Source organism: Amblyomma americanum, chromosome 8, assembly GCF_052857255.1.
Source record: "Amblyomma americanum isolate KBUSLIRL-KWMA chromosome 8, ASM5285725v1, whole genome shotgun sequence".
Lineage (NCBI taxonomy): Eukaryota > Metazoa > Arthropoda > Arachnida > Ixodida > Ixodidae > Amblyomma > Amblyomma americanum.
Genome location: NC_135504.1, coordinates 125,292,752 through 125,305,219, shown reverse-complemented (window position 1 = coordinate 125,305,219; position 12,468 = coordinate 125,292,752). Strand labels below are relative to the sequence as shown.

General features: G+C 46.8%; 1 long non-coding RNA gene across 1 annotated transcript; it reads right to left on the bottom strand.

Annotated features, from left to right (window-relative positions):
* Positions 1 to 10,199: 10,199 nt before the first annotated feature.
* LOC144100677 (uncharacterized) lies at positions 10,200 to 11,806 on the bottom strand. The gene is made up of 2 exons (XR_013307794.1): positions 11,488 to 11,806; positions 10,200 to 10,364 (listed from the first exon to the last, which is right to left on the bottom strand). It is a non-coding gene; the product is annotated as an uncharacterized LOC144100677 (long non-coding RNA).
* Between the last annotated feature and the right edge of the window lie 662 nt (positions 11,807 to 12,468).

Sequence of the window (12,468 nt, the reverse complement as noted above, 5' to 3'; positions counted from 1 at the left end):
CCATTTGCAACAGGTGTGAATGTTCTTGGCTTTGCATATGAATGAGTGCGCGCGTTGTTCTTCCGAGTGGACCAATGAAGTAATGTTCGTTGTCTTACGTTTCAAGTGTGCGCTTGTGGGCACAGCGGGCACTTCTTCGCTCCTCACGTGCCAGGCTACTGCCGCCCCTGCTCGCAAACATTGTGCGTAATTCAGTAAGCAGCCCCACGCTTGCGGCAAGCAAATCTTCATAACTTTCACACCTGCAATGTACATATAATTGCTTCTCCATGATGCATGGATATGGCCAATTTAATACCTACGGTGTCAATTGTTTGGAGGTGTGGGCAGAACTTACTCCTACCCCAATAATATACATTGTCACGTGGTAGTGACAATGGAGGGCACAGTAGACGAGCTGAGTGAGGTGCCACAGAAACGAACACTTCATTTGGAGGACTGCGCTAGCAAATAACTAAAGAACACTGCGGTGCTAGCAACAAACGTGCCCGGCTGCCGCCGAAGGACCAAGTCATCGCTGCTCTCGACAGGGGTCCATTTCGATGTAGCCAAGAACTTTCGAGATAAAGAACGAAAAAGAGTACAACAATCTCGAACATCGAATACGCAGCCGCGTGCTGACAGCTTTCAGCGTGACAAACACTCAAGACTTGGGAACAATATCAAAGCGCTGGACAAGAATCAATTTCGCAGCCCTGATTTGACATGCTGCTCCCTTTGTATAGATGGCGGCTAGCGCAAGATGTTCCTCTACGCATCTGATGCCACAATTGTTTGGCGGTTTACGCGAAATTATGGAAGGCGCATGAGAAAAGAAAGGACATAGACGTAGAAACAACACGCGCCAGAAGTAGAAGTTGATATCGTTAATCTTTTTCACGGTCACACGACGGAGTCAGCGCGCGGCGGCGACGACGGCTGCGTCCACAGCGACCGCCTGCGCTACGGCGTGACGTCACTCGGCTTCACGGTCAGACGACGGAGTCAGCGCTCGGCGGCGACGACGGCTGCGGCCCCAGCGACCACCTGCGCTCCGCTTGACGTCACTCGGCTTCACGGTCAGACGACGGAGTCAGCACGGGGCGGCGACGACGGCTGGGGCCACAGCGACCACCTGCGCTCCGCGTGACGTCCCTCGGTTTCACGGTCAGACTACGGAGTCAGCGCGCGGCGGTGACGACGGCTGCGGCCATAGCGACCACCTGCGCTCCGCGTGACGTCACTCGGTTTCGCTTTTGCGCAGCTGTGACAAATCTGTAGTGTGGCTCACGTGAAGCCCGGTGCTGACGAGCCTAGTGAAGCTTTTCGCTTCAAAACCTGCATGAAATAATAAAAGTGCCCCTGGAAAACAGAGGATGAAGCAGCACTGCTGCGCCAGTGTCAAACGCAAGCCGAGCATCAAAGCTGGAAGATGCGTCCGCCAGACCCTGCATGCGCTTCACCCGATAAAGCGCGCCGGAAAGCAGGTTTCGTGCTGCATTCTTTTTTTAGTGCACGTGTGATTGTTCACAGACGGGCGTTCGACTCCTGAGCACATGCTCGAGGATTCTACGCATGAGCATTCTCTAGTGGCCGCATATTTTATGATGGCGAAATTAAAGGACACCCTTGAACTGGTACCTTTATGGCCACTGAAATTCTCCAGTTTGTCGAAATCAATGATGAGGTCTCCACTGCAACCGCAGATCTTTTCAGTGCGTAGTAAAACTTATAAATTAAGCATCAAGGTATTGTGCAAAAAGTTAATATCGTAGACAGGAAATTGCGAGTAAGGATATATATCATGAGGGTCTTGCAAAGCTTTTTGAAACGACTTTGATCTGAAATGGTTATGTTTTCTTCAGGGTTAAATAATCTGTCTCGTATACGAGCATAAGTCGCAAGCTTCGGCAAGATAGACGCGGATAAGTAGCTGGATCTCCATGCTGTCACCAGCGTTCCGTCGTTTATGCCATTTTCGTTGCTCGCAGGAAGTGGCTAATCCGCTCACCTATAGTGTGCTCATCGGATTGACGCACACTTCCACGCACTCCGCACGAGTCGCGCAGACTCCGGAAATTGCGCGCCGGAGTGGGGCTGGTACCGAAGTAGGTCACGTCGCCACGTCGCTTTGACGCTTTCCTCGGCCACCCGCGAAAACAATGCTTTTCTATATCCGTGCCAGATACATCGCGGTCGTTTTCCCTCAGGTGCAATGCATGCTAGCGTAAAGTAGGTTGGTATAGAGTGCGTGTCTCGATGTGTGCCTTATATCGGTGACAATGTTCTCCGGCGTCATTTTATTGTCCATTGTGATCGCTCTAACTCAGGTTCATCAGAGTCTAGCCGCTACAGTTCACTCGCTTTTTTGATATTCTAACGAGTACGCAGAGAGGAAGAAAATTGGCGGCAGTTTAGCTCTGGTTAAACCTGGAGTGACGCGATAGCTGCAGCTGGCAGAGTGGAACTTGCTCAGTCGAATTGCAAAGTCAGTCTTTCACCGCTCCGTTTCGCTGGGCATTCCTTCTCAATCTTCGTCCCACTTGACACGGCGCATGCGCACAGCTGTTGCAGCTCGGTTTCGCCGGAGTGCCACGCCGCCGGCAGCAGCAGCTGCTCTGCACCACATCGATGGTCACGCGACCAATCACGTGACCACGTGGCGGTGGCGGCGCAGCCACGCCGGGTGGTGGTGGTGAAAAGGCTTTATTGAATGAAAGAGGTGAGGCTCTTTAAAGAGCCCCGAAATGGGTGGAGTCCTTATTCCGGGACCCCTTTGGTCGAAGACGCCAGCTTAGACCTCTTGACCAAAGCCTTTTGGGCCTGAAGGTCCGAACAGCTAAGCAGGGCTGCCTCCCATTCCTCTCTGGCAGGGCTGGCGTGGGGGGAGAGAGCAGAGTTGCGCTGGCAAGCCGAAACCATGTGGTAGGTGTCAGCCACCTCCCCACAATGTTTGCACCTGCCAGTGAACGCGGGATCAAAGTGTCTTAGTATTGCCGGGCACAGCATATTGTTCGTAATGATCGGAGTAGAACGCCTTCGTTTGCTACTAAAATGTTAGCATACAAAAATGACAATGAATTCCGGACTGCAAATCGGTAGTCAACACCCCTCACGCATACTTAGTCTGTGGAAGATTAGGAAGAAAGGCTGGTTACAATACCACCTTCAGAAACGCTGTCACTAAGATGATTGTAGCTATAAAATCTTTTCATGTAATGCTAATTGTAGCCCAGTTTGAGTTTATACTTTTTAGAGAGTCCAAATTAGTGTAGTTTTCACCGCGCCTGACGCGTCGGAAGAAAGCAATCGTTACTTACGCTCATGCCATTATCGTTGAGTATGTAATTTGAAAATTTCTTGTCTTGATTGAAAAGAGGAGAACTTCGCAATGACAGGCCTGCATTTTTATTCCAAGAAACCATCAATCTTATGCTCCCGTTCAATCGAGAGCTACGGTGCCGGAACATTTAAGGCAGACGAGAGTAAATTAAGAGTTCTTCAGTCTCGGCCCGAGATTCATAACTGGCGTGAGGCAGGCCATAAAAAGATAATCATGGCGCTGCCTACCTTCGAGGTCCGCCTGACTAACCACGAATTTAAGCTTTCACTAGCTAGGTTCTCGGCAAAGCATCGTAGGAGCTGATATTCTTGCTGAAGCGATTCACTAGCAGCACTTCTGCATTTCACCACATTTAGCTTTCTACCGATATCTAATAAGTGATTATGAATTGCCTTCTCTTTTTTATTTCATTTACTGTGCTAATTAAATCAACCTGCTGGTTCCCCTTAACATATCGGTGTCTTGAGCATTCGTAGTGGGTCAGAGATTTTCCTCCACATCACCGCAAAGCGGAGCAGTTCTTTACCAACAACAAGACGATCACTTACCAAAGAAACAAGTATGCCCGGGCGTGGGAACAACAATAAGTAGACAATCTCCGATTTACTCGCATATAGACAAGGGTCATGACTTCTCTGGGCAAAGAAACGGACGAAATTGAAGAGCCGCATCCCCAAGCTGCTCCCACACCGCATGTAATGTTCCGGAGCACGCCGTTCTTATCGGCGATCGATTTTGATGGCATGGTCGATCCGGATGCCTTGTGCCACTGTGGAGCGATCAAGCGCGGTTTTCTTATTTTGTAGAGATAGCTACATTAGGGTAGCATTTCGAGCCTTCAGCGTGGCGGCGCCATCACGATGTCACGTGGTTGGTCACGTGACCAGTGGTGCGGAGCAGCCAGAGCCGCGGCGCGCCGGCGAAACCGAGCTGCAACAGCTGTGCGCATGCGCCGTGTCAAGTGGGACAAATATGAAGGAGGAGCGCCCAGAGAAACGGAGCGGCGAAAGGCTTAGTTTGCAATTCAACTGAGCAAATTCCACTCGGCCAGCTGTAGCTATCGCGTCAGTCCAGGTGTGACCAGAGCTAAACCACTGCCAATTTTTCCTTACCTTGTTTTATTACTTTTATTCACACATTTCACTGTAGCTGCAAGAGATGCAGCCACCAACTTGACATTGACGGTCAAAATGGTAGGAGCGCGGAATTCAAATGTGCAAAATCGCCTTTTATACGAAAATATGTGCAGGCTTAGGTCGTGTCCACATATGTGGACACAGTGCCTGAAGGGTCCTGCGGTGCAGCTTGGTCATAACACAAGCATAGCTTCGTCTTAAAAACCATTTGTTGCCTTTCAGGGATGGAGTTTTCACCATGCGTGGTGGCGAAATGTATTGACGGTTCGTGGCATTCCCGCGCATTCGAAGTAAGCAGGGCGCCAAACACTGGTCATGAAACCTGGACAAAGAAAGTCGAAATTGAAAAGCTGCAGCACGAAGCTGCTCCTATGCCCACTCATGCGCGCGGGGGTTCTCAGCATGGGGGTATAGATTCTTTTTCAATATTGGTAGGGTATCTAAGAAACTTCAAGACACCTTTACTTTGAACGCTGATCATAGCGCGTTGTGTTTGTCAGCAGCGGCTCGGCGTAGTGGCGGTTGTTTGCGACCGTCTGCGGGTCTTCAGTGCAAGTTCGGCCATGCTTCTTTCCAGGTGCTTCTCCATTGGCCATTTTCATGAAGAAGACTTCAGCGCGGAAGTCGTCCAACGGTGTCCTTATAGAATCATTGTTTTCAAATCCTGTTAGCAATAAGCCCATTTCATACCCCACTAGTGCGAAAAAAGTTGCTGATAGTGGACAGTAAAAGATGGAAATGAAAATTTATTTTTCAGGAAAGGAAATGATGCAGTAACTCTCATACCTCGGCGGACACCCGAACCGCACCGTAAGGGAGAAAAGACGGAGTGAAAGAAGCAAGGAAGAAAGAGGTGCCTTAATTGAGGGCTCCGGAATAATTTCGACTACCTGCAGATCCTTAACACGCCCTGACATAGCACAGCACTTCGACGCGTTTATTTTGCGTTTCGCCTACATCGAAACGCGGCCGCCGTGGTCGGGTTCGAGTTCGGCTACTCCGGCTCAGTAGCCAAGCACCCTAACCACTGAGCCAAAGCGGGGGGTCGGCAGAAACCGCTGCTTTGACATTTTCGGCATTAAGGCGCATTGCCCACGTTTGTGGATTCGGCACTTTTAACGTCTAACGCAGTAGTTTTTTAGAAGCGAGAAACTTCACCGCGCTAGGTAAAGCAGTCGTCGCATAGGCCGGATAATGACATTGAATGACCTTCAGCCCAACCACGTTAGCGGTGTCGAACCGTTGACCCATAACCTTTATTTGACCTTTAATCTTAACAACATCCGATGGCGTGATGTGAAGCCACGTGATGACATTCGACGAGGTGGTCGTTAGACCATGATACCACGTCATAGACACTTGGTCGTGTGGGTATTATATCGAACGGCTGTCGCAAGCACGTAGCCGAGCTGCCATGGACGAGCCTCAGATGCTTAGCAAGCGTCCTTTATTTTCGATTCTAGGGTTAGCCAAGTTAAGCCACTGCCATTTTTTTTTCGTCCAGGACAACGGAAAATGGTGTGTTGTTTCTACTTTAACCTACTGACATATTCTGAACGGTAAGTTGCATCATTCACGAGCGCTCCAAAACACAGCATGCAAAAATAAAAAGTACCAACTTGTCCCGCCAAAAAATGCCGTAATGCGGACCTTTTTTATTGGATAAAACTTTATTGATCTAAAAGATCATTGGGGCAGGATAATTTTTTTTTTCAAAGCACATTCCGCTGTAGCTCTGCAAGAGATGGTTCCACAAACTTTACAGGGAAGGTAAAATGGTAAGAACGCTGAATTAAAAGGTGGAAATTTGAAAAGGTGAAAATACATGCAGGCTTAGGTCGGGATCACATATTTGGACACGGCACCTGTTGGGTCTAGCGGTGCAACTTGGCCCATAACACAAGCATAGCTTCGTGTTAAAAACCTTTGGTTGCCTTTCAGCGATGGAACACAAATTCATAAGTTCCATGGCGTCGGACAGTGAAGAATTCGGGCTGAATATTGAAGTAGCAGTGCATGTCTGTTTACAAAGCTGTTTTTCTGACTTCGTTTTGCTCTCAAACGAGCTTCGCGCGAAGCTTGATCCCGGCATCAAGCTTCAAGTGCAGCTTTCCAACAGTTCACAGAGTTCGAGACCATGGTACGCGCCTACTACTGAACACCGAGTAATTCAATAGGGATGTGGTTAGGCGGCTCGGATGACACCACAGCCGTATACGTGCAGACGGCAGACAAAATGCTGTTATTAACGAAAGCACTTAATTGTGCAAATTCCTGCTCGCTTACGGAAACATCCCCGCAGCGGCCACAGCGGCAAGTATGCTCGGTGGTCATTGCATTTCAGGCTCAATCCAGGTGTCTGTAGCGGGAATTTTAGATATGAGGAAGTAGTTTGAAAATGAAACAAGAAAGGTACAGAAATAGAAAGTTATAGAAACGTTATAGAAATAGTTGCGTGTTATTACATTGTGCCCAGACATTTCCAGAGACGGCTAGGCCTCTTGACTAAACGGAGGGTGCAAGATCTGAACGGGACAGCACATAAATGTCTCAAGGCCGAATTTCTGTTTGGCATGCGACAGATTTTTTTTTTTTTTGAATCGCCTTTTGACATTGGCTGCATTCACACGTTGGCGAGCTAGCCATACTATCGCGGAACCCTTTGTTACGTGCCAGTATTTTCCACACCACGGGCAGAAAGTGTGCGAGGTGGAATATGAATAATTTTTACCAAGAATGAGGCTTAAAGGATTTGCCGCAGAAAAACAAACCCCTGTCGCGCTTCGGATCATAAGTTCTTAGTATAACAAATCCACATTCGTCCCAATTTCATCCGACGTGTACTGAGCGTATTCCATGTAAAAAGTTCCACATTGCAATTACCACAAGTCTGTTGGTCTGCGAATGGTTCATATGCGAGCGATAAGGAGCTCGTATTGAGTATATAGGGACCTATATTAGCTATAACGAGATTGATGGTGCGAAAGACGAAATTTATACGGACATGGCACGTTATGCTAATAATATGGAACTACCGTGTGAAGTACACACAAAAAAAATCGCATGAACAACACATAAAGTCGCACGGGTATATCTCTATATTTGCCGTATCATGCCGACTCGACTTCATATTGCTACATACTCGTCGTTGACATGGAGGGATATGAACTATGGCTCCCATTTTTGTACATATGAGGGTATTGTACGAGTTCGTGGTAGGCAGTATTTCTGTTTGGCATGCGATAGAATTCTTTTTGAATCGCCTTTCGTCTTTAGTGGAAATGGCTGAAGATCACTGAGATTGTGATAAAGCAAATGTTCTGAGGCTGAGTTATATTTTAACAAGCAGAATGCGCTTCTTTCTAACCAACTGCCATAAATAAAATTTTTCAGTGCATTACAGTTGAACGAGTCACGCAACAGGCGATGTAGAGATAAGCGCCAGAATACGAGTAGAAGCACGTTTCCTAGCTGCTGCATGTAAAATTTCTCGTTTTTTTAGGGTTATTTACTGGTTAGAAACTTCTCAGCCATGTAATTCCATCTCCAACCTCTAGAGCAGTGAGCGCTTTGTCACTTCCTCTGAGCATACATTGTCAAAAATATTGAAAAACTAACACAGCAGCACCATAGACGAGACAACAATATGCCTCTTTGCTTTTCAAGCTTTTTATACATGTTTATTTTTATCTACACCAGATAAACCTAAGCATCGCGGGAATAAGTCCATGATTAGGTAGGATGTTCTTAAGAATTTATTGTGAAGCCTCTACCATTTCAAGCCGAGCTTTTACCCGGATCACTGTGCCATCATACTCCCGTTTCATTGGCTGTGCCATTCGACTACTGGGGCGCAATGCAGGATTCCAGGAACTTAACAAACCTGGGTCTCTCCCCGAGCTATCGTGAAGCCCTCAGACATATGAACTAATAACATCAAAGCATAAAATTTATCTCTTTATCTCTCGATGCCCCCCAGTTTGGTTAGGTTATTTAGAGCCAATCTGAGTCGCCACTTGGATGACACCTCCTGTGCTTCGACGACTATCGCGAAAGTGACAGTACTTCATCACAATGTCTGTGACTGTTTTCATTCCTTTATTGTTCTACAGAGTGCATTTTTCCCGTGAAACTACAGACTATCAAACCTATTTTTTAGTGCATTTTCATTGCTTATTTTACGACACTTCATAAGCATTTTATACTGTGCAAGACGTACACTGAACATGCTTGAGAATAATTTGTAATTAATTTCTATTAGTCATAATTTGTAACTGTAACATTTTCTTCGCAACGCGTAGGTGATGATGATGATGATAAAACTTTAATATTCCACCAGATAAGGAGGCCCCCTACTCCTTGACCTCGGCACGCAGGCCTAGATGACGAGGGCGGGGACCTCCGCGATCACAAGCAGGCAAAGAGGTCTTGACTCTTCGCGGCTTCTGTCGCCAGGCGGATGGCTGTTTGCTGTTTTTGAGCAGAGACCTTGCTCCGCAGCAGGGCTTCCCAGGCTTCTCTACAATTTATGTTTGCTTCAGCCCCTGGGGAGCTAGCGCATTCCCAGATTATGTGGTCGAGGGTCTCTCCCTCCCCACAGTGCTTGCACTTATCGTTTTTTCTATCACCAGTCTGAATATAATAAGCCCAGACCGGGTTTACGAAGTCCTCAGCTTGAAGGCGCCGCCATGCGACTGCTTCCCTATTTAGATTTTCGTCCGGTGGTGGCACCAGTCTCCTGCATAACCTACAATTTTCATCAATCTCCGTGTAATTTTGCAGACGCTCGTCCATATTCCGGCCGTCGGGCGGCTCCACAGCCACCCGGAAGTAGAGAGCTCGGGCTAACTCTTTGCCAGGAACGGAGGCGTGTGCGGGGGTCCAAATTAGACTGATTTTTCTGTTGAGGTGTCTACCGGCCAGAATCCTTGCCGCTTCCGGCGTGATCCTAACCTTTCCAAAATTCCAGATGCCTAATCTGCTATCGCTGATTATGAAATTAGCTTCCGTTCCAACGCAAGCGAGCACTATCGCAACTACTTCCGCCGTTTCCGTGTTTCGGCTTCCAATGGTGGCAGCCGATACAGGGGCACCTCGGCCGTCGACCACCGAGGCGACGGCCGCACCCGACTTGCCACTTGCCGCGTCCACGTACGCAAGACTTACTGTCCATCGAATCGAAGCGTCTGTTTAGTGCTTCTGCTCTCTCCCTCCTCTCCGTGTTGAATATGGGATGCATGTTACGAGGGAGGGGGGAAATGATTAGATTTTCTGGTCAGTCCTGCCGGATGCTCGATTTGCCTCGTAGTCCCCTATCTGCTTGCAGGCCTACCATTTCAAGGATAGCTCTGCCCGTGGTCGTGCGGCTTAATCTTTCGAGCTGCGAAATTCTGACAGCCTCCGCTATTTCGTCCGAGGTATTGTGCACTCCCATAGAGAGCAGCTTGTCTGTGGAGGTGCTAATTGGTAACCCAGTCAAAAAAAAACCATTAGATTCCAATTGGAAATTTCCAAATGTGCTTTCGACACCATTGGAAAATACCAATTGGACTATTCCAATTGGCCAAAACCAACTGGAATTTTCCAGTTGGCTGAAACCATTTGGACTATTCCAGTTGGGCAAAACCAATTGGACTATTCCAATTGGTAGACACCAACTGGTCCACTCTATGGACGATACTCACTGGGCTGCTCTGATTGTCAGGCACCAGATGGCTATTAAACAGACAGGAGGCAAGCAGTCTATTAACCGTAGCAGTTTATTATTGGTATTTGCATGAAAATACGTTCCCTACAATAATGCCCCTTGGACATGTAGGTGTAAGAATGAATAAATAAATAAATAGTCCTGAAACAAATCTTGTTGCAGCTCCTAGCTGGAAGGCTCCATTTCTTTTGCCAGCTCCCTGCAATCAAATAGAAGCACTACACAGATTGCATTACTGCAGAGAATCTACAGATCGAAAAGCAAATAACAAGGAATAAGATTTAATGTGTGAACAAACAAACGAAATCCATCAAGCCGCACACTAAGATGCTCTTTGTGGAATCAAGTTATGGATGAGCATTCAATGCAGTAACTGCGCGAGTTTTGATACAAGCAGTCACAACAGAAACAATAATTTGTGCGTCATGAAAACTGCAACATGGGAATGCTTGTTTTTATTCAGTTGTTGGCGATTTATACAGCACCACAGGAACTTGCTATGTTTTATTTCGTAATTACGCAATGCGATCAAATTAATAGCAAAATGCAATATACTGCATTCCAGGAGTAATGTCCTGCGCTGCAAATACAGCACTTTTATAAATGTATACTCCTGAAGATTTGTATTATCCACATCATCAATGCTGAAAAAGTGCCTCAGCTGCAGCCATCCTCCACGAGCAGAAAAACGATTCAATCATTTTACCTATTTTCATTATCAAACTACGTTCGTTCATTAATTGTTTTGCACACAAAGATGTGACCACGTGCTCTGCTTCCAAGCATAGATCGCGGACGTAGGCTCTATAACAGCTTCACAATTAATTCATTAAAGCTGCGAACTGGGCGAGTTGGTATTGATTCATATTTGAACAGCGCAATAAAACAACGGGACACAACGAAGAAAGGACACCACAGCCTAACGCGGGAAATTTTGGAGGCTTTTCACAACCGCTTGGAACCTGATAGCTGTATTAGTGATCCTTCTGTCACACTAACTGATAAAGAGATGATGTTTTTATACGGCCAAGATGTGTAGTCTCGCGCTCGTGCTGATTGTCACCTTTGTGGGCATGATTAGCAGCTTTGTATCGTTTTTATTTTGGTTTTTCCCTCTTGTTTGTGTTTGGCGTTCTTAGTATTTAAGATGCTTGGACGTGAATTAAAATCTAGTTGCGAGTCAGCGCTTGTGGTGTCCTTTCTTCGTTGTGTCCCGTTGTTTTATTGCGCTGTTCAAATATGAATTCACAATTAATGCTTAACATTTGCATCAGGCACACACATATCACACAAAGTTAACAGTGAAAAGTGCAGGTAATTACCTCCAAGCATGAGAATGCGGGCCGGATAAAAGTCTGCTTCTCCTTCGGCATCTGTCCACTTCACCTGATGATAGATTCGCGAATCAAAAGTCTTGGGCATTTTCAGGTGCAAAGTCCTTCACATCCGTGACGGGCACCACCGCACAGCTTATATTGTCTTTATACCTGACGTACGCAAAATCAGGCGCACTCGAAGACATCGCGCACACAGGTATCCTAGTACTACACCTAGAGCACTGTACTGCAGCGCAAGAACCACGCCACCACGAGTCAACGACCATGTCGACCACGCTGACTGCGCGCGCGATGACACAAACACAGTTGTGGTGATACGAAACTGAGGAATCATTTTATTTTCCGAGAGTAAAACTTTTGAAAGTGATTAACAGCAACAAAATTTTTAATACATTTTTAAAATTAAGTATTGCGATTTTGTTTATAAATTGTTATTTGACTATTTTGTGCAGTACTCTGCATTATGTGAAAATGTGGATAACATCGCTCACTAGCTGACTGGATCAGCTTGAACTGCAATATGGCGGTCTATGGAGTGAGGCTATGATGGAGCTGCCAGTTTCTGAAATATTGACTGTATATTTGTAAGAACAGGTGAAAATGCTTATGTCTCGCCAGTGCCGAGTTCGTTCACAATTTAAACTCAATATTGCCGCAAATCTTTGTACTGAATGTTTGTTCTTTCATGAAAGCTGCTGGCACACAAATTTATCTCAGTTGATCGCACCGAGGCGGAGCCTTTTCTGCGTTGTTTCAGACTTATGGTAACTTTGCACACCGTATCTCAGAAGTTCAGTATCAGCTTTAAATTGGGCACGGCCGAGAACAGTGGGCACTCTTTTCGGCGACCGCCGAGCATACTTGTTGCTTTCGTCGCCGCCAAGTAATTCGATCAGTTCATTGTGGGCACAAGTCAGCCGAAAGAGTTTCGTTCGGAAGCTATTTTCGCTATCTTTCCGACCCGCT